Source organism: Branchiostoma floridae, chromosome 10 (assembly GCF_000003815.2).
Source record: "Branchiostoma floridae strain S238N-H82 chromosome 10, Bfl_VNyyK, whole genome shotgun sequence".
Classification (NCBI taxonomy): domain Eukaryota; kingdom Metazoa; phylum Chordata; class Leptocardii; order Amphioxiformes; family Branchiostomatidae; genus Branchiostoma; species Branchiostoma floridae.
In genome coordinates this window covers 6,659,208-6,674,193 of record NC_049988.1, presented here as the reverse complement: position 1 = coordinate 6,674,193, position 14,986 = coordinate 6,659,208, and the positions used below count along the sequence as shown (strand labels likewise).

The 14,986-nt window shown below is 39.6% G+C and overlaps 1 protein-coding gene across 3 annotated transcripts in view; it reads left to right on the top strand.

The window, feature by feature from the left end:
- LOC118424182 (parathyroid hormone 2 receptor-like) overlaps positions 1-14,986 on the top strand; it is a 141,684-nt gene that overhangs the window by 33,912 nt on the left and 92,786 nt on the right. For all 3 annotated transcript variants that reach the window (XM_035832716.1, XM_035832718.1, XM_035832717.1), the window contains one exon: positions 7,606-7,746. The gene's annotated coding sequence lies outside the window, so the exon portion shown is untranslated. The remainder of the gene's footprint in view (positions 1-7,605; positions 7,747-14,986) is intronic.

The window sequence follows — 14,986 nt, the reverse complement described above, 5'->3', positions numbered from 1 at the left end:
TACCGTGAGACTTAGTGCGGCAGTAGACGAGAGGGCGCAGAAAAAAAATTGCACATCCTTCCTTCACCTTAAAACGTAATGTGCAGGTCAAGCAAACAAATTGCCAAACCCACGGCAAGTGCCTGTCGCAAAAATCGAGAGCAGAATCCGAAAATTTCGGTCTTTTGCTTTGAACTCATATGCATAAAGAAGGTATAACGGTCATCTATGAATGCAGTGAATCATAAACGTTCAGGGTGCAAGTGGTTTAATTATTTGAAGAAATGTACTCGAAGCATAGGTTTTGGTCATTTTTTCTTACAGAATGCAAATGACCAGTGACACAGATCTCCGTAGCCATTCCCAGCATAATGGTATAAACTAGGGGTGGGTACCGGTATAGAAAATTCGGGTACAGTTACATTGCAGGTCCAGAGAACCTAATTGTCTTTGAAAACTTGTAAAAGAAATCCGGTCTACTGATTTTTTCAAGTCAGTTTCAATGTACCTGTCCAACAAGAAAACCCATAAAACGGTTTTGTACCCAACCATAATATAACTTATTTGTTGGGGTGTCTCTCTCTCCCTCCCTCCCCCCTCTCTCTCTCTCTCTCTCTCTCTCTCTCTCTCTCCCTCTCTCTCTCTCCCTTCCACTCTCCCTCTTTCCTTCTTTCTCTCTATGTTACTGTTCTTTGATCAATCTTCATCTTCCCCTCTGTCTGTTTCTGGACTTTGGTCGACCAAAGTGCAAAGTCACAGGATGGTGTAAAGTCTACCGTCTCTGATGGCAAAGTTGTCGTTCATCAGTTCAAAGAAAGGCCTTCGCCTTGCGAATATACCAAATAATGTCCTGTCTTTTGGACCATGTCTCTGTCTTAATGGAAACGCATTCTCTACGATCTAGATACCATTACCGGTAAAGGTTAATGTTTCTACCCATTTCCTGGAATGGAACTGTGCTTGGAAGGATTTTAGTAGCCTGGAATTCAGACTTGTCAGGGTGCATAGATGCCAGTGATTCGGCACCAGGGCCAACATTAGCCTCCTTTGCAGACTTCACTTAGGGCTGGCTTGTATTTTGTTAGTATGTGTGTGTTGGGGGTGATTTGATAGTTTCAAAGTAGTCTAGGGTTCTCTAATGGCGAGAAAGGGAGTTTGCCGAGAGGGAAGTTTGCCTAAAAAGTACTTTCCATGGAGGGTAATTTTGCCCCGGCGTAAAAATAAAAGTCAGCCTTGCTCGAAGTCTGCAAAAGGCCGACTTGTCCCTGAAGAAAATTTTGCCTCTACACCGTGAGGAATCCTTATAATTGTTTCAAGCAGGATAAAAATCACCGGAGGGCGTAGTTAGCCAGGTGGGGATGAAGGCTTACAGCGCCGAAGAAACCTACCGTATACAGCCGTAGGGGAGACGGGTGGCCAGGTTACGATGCTAGTGGAATAGGACATCGTCTGTGACTGTAAGAATTACTTACGCAGATCTACGTAGAGGTACCCGTTATGCATAAAACTACTTTTAGTTTAGCGCCAAATCCGGGTCAATGATCATCACTTTTTAGTCTAGTATGTTTTCATGCGTTTTGGAGTCATTTAGAGATATTTCATTCGTAGTTTAATGTTCCTAAGTGAGCGCTTATGACTATATAGCCGTCTGACTATGTAGAAGGAAATAGTGTTGCAATAAAGCAAAATCGTTAAATAGTTTAACAACTATCTTGGGGACTATTCTCAAATATAACACTACATAAACGAACCTATTTCCATCCAAACATACCATTTAACTGTAGTCGGGATAGACATTATCATTAAAGCTTAAAATGCAAGAGAACAAAACTGTAATTTCCAATACAAAAATTGGACTTGCCCCAATTTTCGACTGTTCCATTTCAGTCTTTGTCAAGCTTCTGTTCACGCTGTGTAAATAAAATACGTGACTCGGTGTGCAGTGGGTTATAAGTTTCAGAAAGTGTAAATCTATATCACCCCCCGTCTCTACTGAGGGACGATAATTGTAAAGCTCTGGTATAAAATAATAAATGACTTCTTTTATTCCTTTTATGATTATGATTAAAAAGTAGGATGATGTGTCTAAATGTTCTTACTTTTTCCAGTTATACGAGTGTCAAAGCGATTCTATATGTATGCGTTATGAAACTTCTGAGCTAGTTGAGCATTATAAAGAATTTGGGCCAGACCAACGTTGTTGTTAAAAATTACAGTTCAACTGCCAACATAGATGAACTTTCAAGTTTAGAGTAAATATTAAGTGAAGCCATTTGTCAATACCTGCTACGGTAATAAACATTAAAGCGTACCGTACATGTCAAGTCAAAGTTTATTGCACAACATTTGTAGAACGGGTACAATGTAAGGCAAACTTAGGTTACGTTATACTACATTATATTGTACATGTATAAGACAACTAGCAATATACAAGTAGTATAATTAAGCTAATAACTTACCAATAGATGACGGCTATGCACTATTCGAAGAAACACAATGTGCAATATGTGAATCAAATCCAGAATGATGCGGCAGACTACTTACTAATACAATGTAACATAAATCTAGACTACTTACAAAAATCTGGTAACAAACTACATTCAGGCTCCATTTTTTATACAAACACTATGATTGAATGGAGGCACAGCGAGGATCTTATTATCTAGTATATACATTATTATGACGATGTATACAATATTAAGTTGTTATCATGAGGTTTCTTTTCCGCATAGATGTATATATGTATTGACCTACGTAAACGGAAACAGTGTCGGGACATGACATAAGTACATGAAATAGCTCTCTGTTTGTCTTTGGTAAAGTTTTGTACTTTATCGTCTGCATTAATTTTGCTCTTTCTTCTATCTACATTGAGGGAACGGGCTCAAAGAAGACAATCAAAGTCTATAGCTGTGATAGAAATGAGACAAAGAAAGCGAAACTCTAATGAAATATATTTACCAATTTTCCCTTGTTCTCTTCATATATATCATTTTGACCTATATCTATAGACACAGCTGTTACCCAGATGTTTTGCTGGAGGAGCTTATGAGCTGGACGCTGTTACACTGGGGACAAAACCTCTGGAAGGCATGGAATTCTGATTGACCAGGCATGGTACCAGGTCATCTGTGATCACAGACTTGTTTTGGGGAGCATTTCTGGCTTTGTGAGGATCACAGTTCATGCTACTATTTAGTAATACATGAATAAGACCTTAAACTTAAAGTCTTAAATAAAGGCATGATTATTTGGCGAAGAGATGTGTTTGTCGCACTCTAGTTCCATTAGACATTGAAGCTTACGACACACCAATGATGATCTGAGAAAAATAGTCTTACCCATTTGCCAATAGCTGTAATAGACATCAAAAGAAGAAATGAAAATCCAAAGAAAAAAACTTTTACCAATTCCTCCCTTGTTCAAATGGACATTAAAGCTTACGATGCACCAAAATGTGAGAAAAATAACCTTAGCCTTTTTCCCATAGTTGTAAAAGACGTTCGATGAAAATTGTAGTGTTCATCCGCCTAAAGTAGAGAGTAATCTAGTCGACCTCCAAATTGACTTTTTAATAAAGTTGTACAGCTTTGAAACCCTTTATGGTGCCATGATCTTTGTCTAAGTAAGCCTACAATGTTTTCATGCGTTTCGGAGTCATTTAGACATATTTCACTCTTTGATCCTTCTGTGGGCACTATCCCTTGTAATGTATCAAAAGTAAATATCTAGTATACATTACATAAGTCTTAACAATAAAACTCGATTGAGCGAACAATTTTAAGTTTACGCTCACGATCAAATTTCCTTTGAACTTTTCCTAGGCACCTAAATGTCTTGTTTTATCCTAAAATGCATTTCCCAATAGTCCAGTTAGTATGTCTGTAGATAGGCACAACGGGTCCCATAGGATTTTACATGATTGATTTTACAGACCATGCCAGAGACTTGTTGCGATGATTGAGGGTTGGTGGCTCTACATCTATCAGGTGTTTAATCAATCCATCTTACAGATATGAATCGCAGGTGGACTCTGGGGTTCACGGTCGACAATTAGTTCTACGTTCATTCCATACAACGGTCCGTGGAGGGTACAAACATAAATAAAAGACCTTTTACCCTACATTCATACCTCGACAAGCTACGAGCTACAGATTGTTAATAGTATGACATATACAGGAAAGTAGAAAGAACAATGCACAAGATATAAGTATACAGTGGTGTTGCGATAAGGTCTCACCGCACAAGAGGCACCGGTGTGGCACTGTGGATATCGTTCACTGTGGCACTGTTGTGTTGTTTTAAGTCTACGTTTGATCCATACAACTGTCCATCAAGGGTAGAAACCTGTACGTCGTGAAATAATGAATGCAACATTGATATAGTGCTAGTGTGTTTATTACTTCTTGCAAAACGAGTTGTTAACTGTTCATTTGGGGGACAATGCATGTGAAATATGATATATATAAACGTTGTTTCATAACCTTTCTGCGTTACCTCTACCAACTGTCAAAACAACATTTGAATGGTCGTTAATATGCCTGTAACGTCCTTCGTCTATCTTCTAACGGTCGGAAATTGAAGCCCATTCAGCGTTACCTAAATGCTTTGTACATTACGACTGAATGGATGAAGATCTTTATTGTACATTCTCGCCCAGTCGAACTACGCACGGGTTACAACAAAGACAAACGTACTAGTAAATGTTTTGTAGTCTAGCATATAAGTTCGGCTTCTTATTACTTGTTGGGATTGGTGACAATGTAGATAAATTCGGATTACCAAAACGCGTGAGGAATATAACTTTGAACAAAACAAGGTATCAGTTACCAATTCACGACAAGCAACTTTATGGAATTTTAAAATGGTCAGACGTTTCAGACAACACGTCATAGTAACGTCGAAGTAAATCATCACTTAGTGATAAAGCATTACCTATATCTTATTTCATGTGTGTGTCTAACTTTGATCAACGTAAAGTTGAACACCATTTAAGCCCCCTTCACACGAGAGCACGAATGAGACAGAATGCCGTCGGAATGAATATTCTTTTCCATTTCTGGCACTTCCTGGCAATTCGTAGTATGTTCTAACTGCATTCCAGCTCTTCGTACCCGTTCTTTTGGCTAGCCTGAAAGTTTTTAACATGTTTAAAACTGTCGAGGTGCATTCGAAGTGGAGAAATATCGAATAGCATTCATAGTGGATTCTAAGTGTATTCTAACTATTCATACTGCAGTCTGACCGCATTCTGCGGCATTCCAACATTATTCGAAACATTCTTATCTCATTCGATGGAGAATCGAAACGGCAAGACATCTCGACTCCTGCCCGAATGTGGCCGAAAGAATATCTGGAATGTAGTCGGAATGTCTAGAATACACTATGAATGCACAGGAATAGAAAAGAATTTTCATTCTGACGGCATTCTGGCTCTTTCCTTCTCGTGTGAAGGGGATTTAAGGCCTATTTGGAATTCCCACCTGAATGGCCCCGAATGTGGCACGAATTTTGCAAATAATTAACTCCGGCTGGTTCTGCTCGATTCCTGCTGATTCGGTTTCAGTGTGAAGGCCATATCAAATCGTATCAAGTTGCTGCCATGTACACGTATTACCAATATCTTGACCGCAAATGACCCCAACGTGAAGTACAAAGTCCAACGCCTACAAAAACCACTCCAAAAGAAAAGATGTTATGCAAACGGTAGCAGACTAGTAGTCCCTGCATGTGGCATTGTCTCGTCTAAAATCCCTAAAGCTAAATACCTCTTGTCGAGCGAGGACATTGTACTTTTGAATGGATATATGGATATCTCCTGGCCTTTGCAGTATTTTTAACATTCAATATTAGATAACGTTAGAGTATATTTATTACTATGTTACTAGTTTACAACATGAATAGGGGAATCCCACAGTATAGTGTACTTTTCTTAAGCTGCTTTAATGCCGAACTAAAACAAAAGATAATAAATCCTGCAACAACTGACGTCATCAGTGCATCATATTACAAAATTGTGTGTTCAGTATGGGGCATGGTTTCATGTGATTTATTGAAACGAATGTTTGTTGGTTTGTGTAATTGTGCCTCATTGTGTAAAGGTGGGGTCACACCTGCGTATATATTTAAGACCGTATGAGGCGCGCATGGGAGTATTTGCCTCCACCAGGCTCCACAGGTAGTTAGAAAAATTATAGAAATTGGACAAACAGGTAACATGTTAGACGAGTTAGCTTGGTCGCTAACCATACTCCTCGGTCAGCTAACTCATCTGGCATGTTCTGTATCTATATTTGTCCAATTTGTACTATTTTTCCCGCGACCTGTGGAGCCTGGTAGAGACTAAGAGCGTCATACGCACCTCAAACAGACTTGAATATATACGCATGTGTGACCCCACCTTAACACACCAGGTTTGTATTGAAGAGGTACAAGCTGCATGTACGGACAGATTTATTTCATCCACTCACACCGGGAAGGTCCCCTATACTCTTTTTACTTTTTCCGTAAGTGTAATAAGTCTTTTTTACGTGCTCGAATTTTTGCCATAGAGGCCTTAGCAGTACACTAAATACAAGGAAACATACAAAACAATCATAATCCACCGCATTTACTAACAATCCAGAACACATATTGACTATGTGTCCTGTTTTTATACAAATTTTAGTCACACCACATGCTGACATGCTGAAAACATATTTTTCCGTCATAAACTCTTTTCACAAACCCTTTTCATTACATAACTGCTCTTACGCATTTTTATTTTATTTGTTAATGCTATTACAGTTATGTACGTAATACTACTCACGTACACTCTAACGTGTCAGGTGTCTAGTGCAAAGATGTTTTTCTCACCCTTTTTCAAAGTGTGACGGGCTCTTGACAACTGTTGAATTGTTCAACTGTCAGTGAACATGGGATGATGTATCTAAACACTCTAACACTTGACGTACTAAGCATAGTTCTTAACAATAGCATTGACATTGACAAATGTAAGTAGCAAAAGATTTAATGCCTCTTGTTAAGAAGGCAAAAAACACGGCTTCTTTGTAGAATATTGATTTGCGAATGATGTTGTTTTAACAATTAAAGGCCTACGTGCAAATTTCGGAGTGTTTGCATAGTGCTCGGGTCAATAACCGCATAGTGAGAGCCCTTACTATGAGGTAATGGGAGGTCAGTTCTTATAGCAACACCGTAAGAAGCCGGATATGGGCCGAACGGTAGCACGTGGACATACCGTAAAAGAAATAATTTTTGCGATGGTTTTAAGTTCGCGGTGACATCCTTAACGCGAAAATGAGATCCCCTCGAAAATCGTTCTCTTTTTTCTATCATTTGTTTCAATCGCAAACTTAAGACTACATCAAATGCTCCATTTCTCCCTGCTAAAACATTAAATCTCAGCGAAAAGTTTATCCTTTTACGGTATCGTCGGTATTTACTTATTTTCTAGCCGGTAAGAGCTACCGGCGAGACTTAGGTCCGAGCATACGCCAAGGACAGTGTATTTTCTTTAATCCGATTGAACTTCTAGCCAAGACGTAAAGGACATTTCCCTTGGAAATCAGTGGCGGTTTAACATCACAGAAAGTAACGCTAGACTACCTTTTATTCTTGTCGCAGATCACTAAGGGTGTGTGGAAACTTCAGCGGACTCTGAGCACTGCGCACGTCTGGTGTTCTATGGTCTTGAAGTAAGCCGGTGGCGCTATAGCTTGCTGCTACCAGTGGTTCAAGCCAAGTGAAAGAGCTTCCCATCACTTGGTAAGTGTATTGTTTTACTGATATTCCCTGTTTTTTTTGTGATGACTAGTAGATATTCTTTATGATAAAGTTTATTGCAAATTCTTGCCGCCCGTGGGCTAAATGCAGGTAACATAAAAGATTCAAACAGTGTAAAAACAATATCACAAGTGTCTACTCTAGTCTAAAGCTAGTAAAAGCTAACTTTAGATCATGGGTTATTGGGTTATACTCCTTTTTAGAAGACAGTGGAAGACGAAAGATCCCATCTTTTTTTATTACGTGTGGGTTTTGTGATGTTAGAAGGCCACCGACTTACATTTATGGATGACATCCTCTGGAGAGCCAAAAATAATGCGCGAGGGCGAAAAATAAGTGCTGCTAAACCATAGGATTAGACATCCAGTCCCTTATTTCCCTACCCTGGGAAAACGCAGACTCCTAACGACGCACGCAAAGTTTACCGATCCCTACAACACGCGCGCACGGGACACCCGCCGCCTAACACCCGCCGGCCCTCGAACCAGCTGGCCCCAACTATCACTTGCTTCTTTCGGAGATAGTTCGGGACCGGCGTAAGTGGGGCCAGCTGGTAGTGGGGCGGGTGCATAGAGGCGGGAGGGCGCGCGTTAGGCAGGGGATCGGTAACTCTTATTTGCAAAGCTTCTCGAGCTGGTTTCCCAGGGTATTATTTCCCAGGCTTGGTTTGTCCTATGTTCACCTCTAGTAAGACTGTGAGAGATAATCTTCGCCATTTTAATGATGTTTTATTGCCATTCTTGTTGAAAGAGGGCGAACAAGGGCACCGTGGCCCCACGTCCTGACAATGTGTCCCCTTACCCCCATAAGAGCAGATCCTCTGGTAAGCATAAAATTTTGATTGACCAGGCTAGGGTCACATGTGCCCAAAGTTTTTTTAGAAGATACAAAAATCAATGCACGCGTGAATTCAATCCATGAAATCAGGTCGGCATAAGGATTAGACAGTATATAGCATAGAAAATAAATCAAACAACTGGGTAAGGGCTTAGTAAACAGAGTCATACGATTCTCATGTAATGGTTCCTATTCATTGTGTCTGGGGCAGGATATTGGATAACCTGGAATCCAGTCCACTACTGGCTCGGCCTACCGTAGTTAGTGCAGGCTTTGTACGGGGGCCGTTTAGCTCCCAGCCGCCGGGGTAATCGGCCACACCCGTAGGATTTTCACGCGGTTAGACTTTAGCCCAGTGGGAGTTAATTTGTGGGAGTTAATTTGCCGGCCAGTGGATGGCAAAATTAACTCCCATCGTGCAAAACTCCTACCGGGTGTGGAAGATTACCCGGGCGATGGAAAGACCCTCCTGTCCCGAAGGTAGCCTGGCCAATCCACGGTAGACTGGATTTCAGGTTAGATATTGGAAGGCGGAACCCATGCCTCTCCTTCCAATGCATTTTACAAATGTACCTCCCAACCAAAGCCAGATACCCATTTTTGCACCTAGGTGGAGTGAGGAAAGCAGTGCTAAGAGCATTTGTCAAAGCGCACAACATCGGTGCCATGTCAGCGGATTCGAACCCTTTACCTAAGGTTCTGGGTCAAACATGTTAATCATTACGCCAAGACACAAAAACGCAGAGGACATTTCAATGATTCCTAACACTTTGTCCCTCTTGTCCCACTTTGCCAAATTAGGATTCTGTCGACCATTTAGAAATTATTTTCGCTTGACAGTTATCAGAATGATTTTTTACTAGCCAGGCAACGTTTGATGGCTTTAATACCGAATTATGATAATGAAAAACAGACAAGATTCTTATAACGACGTCAGTTGTCCAGATATCATAAATAGATGTGATTGAACTTTGGACTTTTGTTTGCTTCTGAATACCATGTTCGTATCTTCACTGTGCCTAACTTAAACAAATTGGAACAAATTCGCAAGCTTACATTGTTTATTTCTTCCTTAATTTGTTCAGGTCAACACAGCTAAAAGTTAAGCAAATTACTTTTCCCTCTCTAAAATTAATCAAATCAAACTATTATATCTTTCTTTAAATACACATATGTAATTCTACAAATAATTAGATTTAAAACTCGTGTTACATAAAGGTAAATGAATTGGGTCAGTGTTTTATGCAGCCTACTGGTAACCATACCATCGGGAGCTCGCGGGTATCTCTACGGTGCTCGGAGTGTAGCCCGACCGCCCAGTTCAAAAGCGTACACCGGTGAATTTTTTTACGAGGTTGGCTAACGGTAGATTGCTGTATGTGATAACTAAAAAGACTAGCTACAAATACAGACTTTCAGAAATAGATTTATTCTCAACAGGCTGTACCAGGTATAACGCAGTGTGGGATGGGGACCAGGCTAGTTTCAGTTGCAGAACCCACTGGACGGTTTTTCAATGGACCTAGGCTATGTATAATAACACATTTTGTAGTCTTCATGGTTGTCTGCCACCGAGGCTAGAATTCATTTTTGTTGTAGGCCATATTTATTTCATTATATGATGGACATCCACGCACGCATAAATTTCCATCCGTTTAACCCTATTCAGACCGGGCTTTTTTGGTCATCCCTGGACCGGGGGGGGGCTTTTGAGGCCCTCCACTTCTAAGTCCTATAACTCTAAAACGACGTGCCGTAGGACCACCAAATTTTTAGGACATGATTTTGACATAGTATCTGACAAGTATGTGACGTTTGACGTTACGTTGACGTAATATGACGTAATTATGACGTCATCAATTTGATTACATTGGCCAAACCCATGAAAAGTGGGTATTCTCAGAAAACTTCAAGTTATGCTGCAAAAATGTAACAACAAGTGCAGATAACAGAATGATAATGTTAATTACGACTTGCGTTGCCAATAGCAACATCAATGACGTCAATATGACGTCATAAAATGACGTCATGCACATCTAAGATACGAGTTGGGCTCCACCATATTATATCCACCACCTTGAATTTTTAAAAATACTTTTTTTGCAACAAATAATCACAAAGGGCAATGGAAATAGACTAAATTCATTCATTTAGATGGTTTTTGATGAAAAAATACCAGGTTGTTACAAATTTTAAGGGATAATTAGCTTGTTATTCTTGATCTGGCCATTCGGTCCGCCATCTTGGATTTTGGGATGATGACGTCATCAAATTAGCATAATTTATGCATATATAATTATGAAAGATATGCTGAATAATATAAGATTTTATTTATGTAACAAAATCGCAGTAATATAGCAAATAAATGTGAAAAATACATTGTTAGAACCAAAAATAGTGATTTTTGGCAAAACTGCCTGTCAACAAACGGTTGCCATGGCAACAAGAAAAAATGGAAAATTTGTCCAACTTCGCGAAATTGTTGCCAACAATATTTTAGGAAAACTCACCAAATTTGGTGGCTCTAGCGTAAGCCGCTCTGGCGTTATAGGGCATCGAAGTTAGCGCGGGCCTCAAAAGCCCCCCCCCCCCCCGGTCTGAATAGGGTTAAGAAATATCACACTTATACCTAAATTGTACGGAGCAGCTGAAATATGAGCAAATGAATGCTGTATATTGCAAAGATAGATATCCAAAAATGGTAACTAATGTCGTAGAATACCAAAGCAAGTCCCAAAGTTAAAGAAGATGTGAAAGAACAAAAAAATCTATTTTGTATTATACCATACTCTGTGTGTTAGATCACCACCAAGATCACTTAATAAAGGATTTTTTTGCCCAACTTTTTTTATTCGCTCGCTCGCACCAGTTTTGAGGTTCCCAGTGGATGTCATCTATATAATCAAATTAACATGGCCTATAAAAAATTACTTTTGCAGAACCTATACTGTTTTTGCAACTTTTGACTGACACAAACGCCCAGAGACGAGCTATTATCTTCAGACAAAAAAAAACGTCGCTTTCTTGTAAGTATACTTTTGGATCAATCTACAGAGTCACCGTGTAAGACAGAGTCATATTTAACAACTACTTTAGGGAATTTAAGCGCTGATTTCGTGCAGAACCCATCCGTCTAAAGTTGGATTTCTGTCACAACGGCGCCAACTTTAGACGAACTAATTCATCATTCTTATTAAAAAAAACGATGGATGAACGCGTGGATATTTTATCATAACCAATGCTTTGCTAAATTTACTTTTCCTGAATATGTATTATTGGATTTTTCAATTCGTATGTTTTTGTTTATTTAGAAGAAAACCTTTCTTAAGTTTAACCTAGGTTTGTAGCAATCTGGACCAAAAATATTCGTCATATCAATACATGTATTCTTACGTTACCAATTTAATTATACTATATAGCTAGTTGTCGTATACAATATACTTAGTTTTTCTTACATTTATATTGTACTTATACAATATACTAGTACTTAGTTTGCCTTACATTGTACCCGTTTACAAATGTTGTGCAATTAACTTTGACTATGCAGCAGTTGTTTTGAAATATATGGCGGCTTGTAGTATTTGTCATTTAATACGCCCGACAGTTTATCATTACCTACACGTGTAACACTACCTATCATGGTCCTTTCCGGTGTCACATCAATTTCGTCCTCCTCCTTTACTCTCGCCCCGTTGAGACGAAAACAATAGGGGGCCCAGAAGTCAGTGACATTCGCCATATAGACTCTTATCCCATTAGGAGTCATTGTGATGCAATTTAAACATGCTGTTTTTTAAAATGATTTTTTTTCATTCCTTGGATTTTGATTTAATTGTTATCAGAACACAGTCTTCTTACGTGCATAACAACCAATAAATTGATTTTTCTGTTTGTGACTATCATAATTCATCTTTGAAAACGTAATAAAGACAAAAAATAGATTCTGGGAGATATGAATACAACGCTAAAGTAATCCTGGTACGTCGATTTCAGTTCTTTTTTTTTCAGTGAAGTCATACAAGGAAAAAAAAAAACATAATCGTTTGAATCCAATCCTGCTTGGGCAGGGTTTGGTTGTTTTTGGTTGTACTTCGGATGGGGATGTAGACCCAGTGGTTCCGTGTCCTACGGTCCATACAAGGAAAACAAGCATGCTACCGAAACGTTTTCATTCCAGCCTAGGCACGGTTTTAGGGGTGCAGAAATATATCCGGTTGGGGATGCAAAGCCAACAGTCCCAAAGTGTATGGAGGAATGCAGCAGTACGTTACTTTCAGTAATCCCATCACATCTTCTCGGAGAGCTGAAAAAAGACCCTTACCTCAACAGAGGGGATCCATTATTGGTCCAGACGAGGCTTGTCTTGCAGTAGACGCCAAATCTGGCCAATCGTGTCTTAGAAGAGCACTTAGGGGTAAGGCCGAACCCCTCACAATAACCGCCCTGTTGTCTAAAAGGACGTAAGCTTGTTTTCTAGCACTCTATATACAAAAGTATCTGGCTTTGTCAATCTTTAGTTTGAACTTACTGAAGCGAGGTAAAAGGGTTTTTGAGCTCACGAGAGCAACCAAGGATCAAAAAACACTCAGTACTCTGTGCCCTGTAGGTCGCTAAACTACTCATGGGACAAACAAATAAAGTTGCTAGGTTTAACACAATGCATTGCAAAAAGTATCTGTATCTACATAGCAGGTATAACCGCCCTTCGGCGTAACACACCAACTTCCCATGCACACGGCGCGGCAGCAGCTGGTTATATTACACTGAACGACCTGTCGCACCTACCATTTGCACATCTATCTGCAAGCGTTCTTTAAAAATGATCCAAAGAAGATGCCCCTACTGTGCTTTGCTACAATAGTTCTGGGAAAATACGAATTTTTCAACACATCAACCCTAGGAATGCATTTGGCGCACACCGTACCCGTACAATCGTTTGCGTATCTAGAAAAAAAGTACAAACTACGGTATACTGTTTTCTGCTGACTAAGTTTGAAAATTATGTCCCAGTTCTTTGATCTTTGACTTTATGATGGTTACGAAACAAGGCTCTTACATGTTGACTAAACTGTACCCTATTCTTTGTAGGGTCAAACTATCATGTTAGTCAAACACTGTGACAAGTATACCAACAGAAAATGGATAGTTTCATTCACAGATAGGGGGTAGTTTCATCAACAATAGACAATACACCAAATGTCAAACGAGGACAATGCACCATATATCAACGGTAGGAGACGTCATTGGCTGTTGTGTGAAAATACCCTTATTTCAAATTTTTGAATGCGTGAAAGTTACTGTAAATAACAAACAGATTATGTTATGAGCTTTAGTTTATTTTAGTTTTGTATCAGCCAAATGCTTAGCACGAGACAACTTCAAATGGAAGAACGAGACAACTTCAAGTGACATGACTATTATTGGGGTAAGACGGAGCCAGAGTCGATTAAGGTCACTACAAGATAGAGGCATGCGTAGACAATAGATTTTCAACCTGGCTTGTTAAAATGAAAGTCTAAGATGCCTTATCTTCGAAAATGTTGGAATTTTGGGGTGTAAATTACAGGTAAGGATTCGGGCTATTTTATTTGGTTAGAAAAAATAGTCTTTTAGCCATGTTAGGAGTGTCAGGACAGTCTACAATAAGTTCAGTTTGGATGCTTTTATTTCTTGTCTAGAGAGGTCAAAGGTCACAAGAGTTAGTCTTGTTGCTATGGCAACACTTTGCGCCGTACTAAGATATTTCAAAGTCCCTTGATAGAAATTTCAAAAGTCAAACTACGCTGCCAATGAATGTGAGTTTTTCCACAGACAATCTGGTCCAGGTTAAGGTCCGGACCTGTACCCTATCCTCTGGACCTGAACCGTACCTGTACCTGAAATTCCTTTACCGGTACCAACCCCTAGTGCTAAAAGTTTGGAATATATGATACCCTATTGACCTCCCTGTCAGTGTTTACCTATTAAAGAGTCGGTAGGCAAACAAATCATGACAGCTCTAATCTACATAATTGACTGTTTGAAACCAAGCACGTAAAATATTGCTGAGATCCGTACTCTGCATTTTTTAAATCCTGGGCGGGCTACTATATAAGCGAGATTTTATCAGGCTACATTTTTCGAGTACCAGTAATGACCAAAATGCCTGTAGCGATAGTGATAAACATCCTGACCCAAGTTTTGCTCACCAAAGAGCTAATCTTCCACTGGACACTATGTACATTATTTACAGGTTCGTTGCGCCGTGGTAGAATAAATAGTGGACCATATTCTAACATATTTTATTGTGTGGAAAAACTAAACTTTACTTAACCAACACTAAGAATTAATATGGGACTTACCCCAAATTTTCAGCCGACTCCGTCAACCTTGTTCACGGAATGGA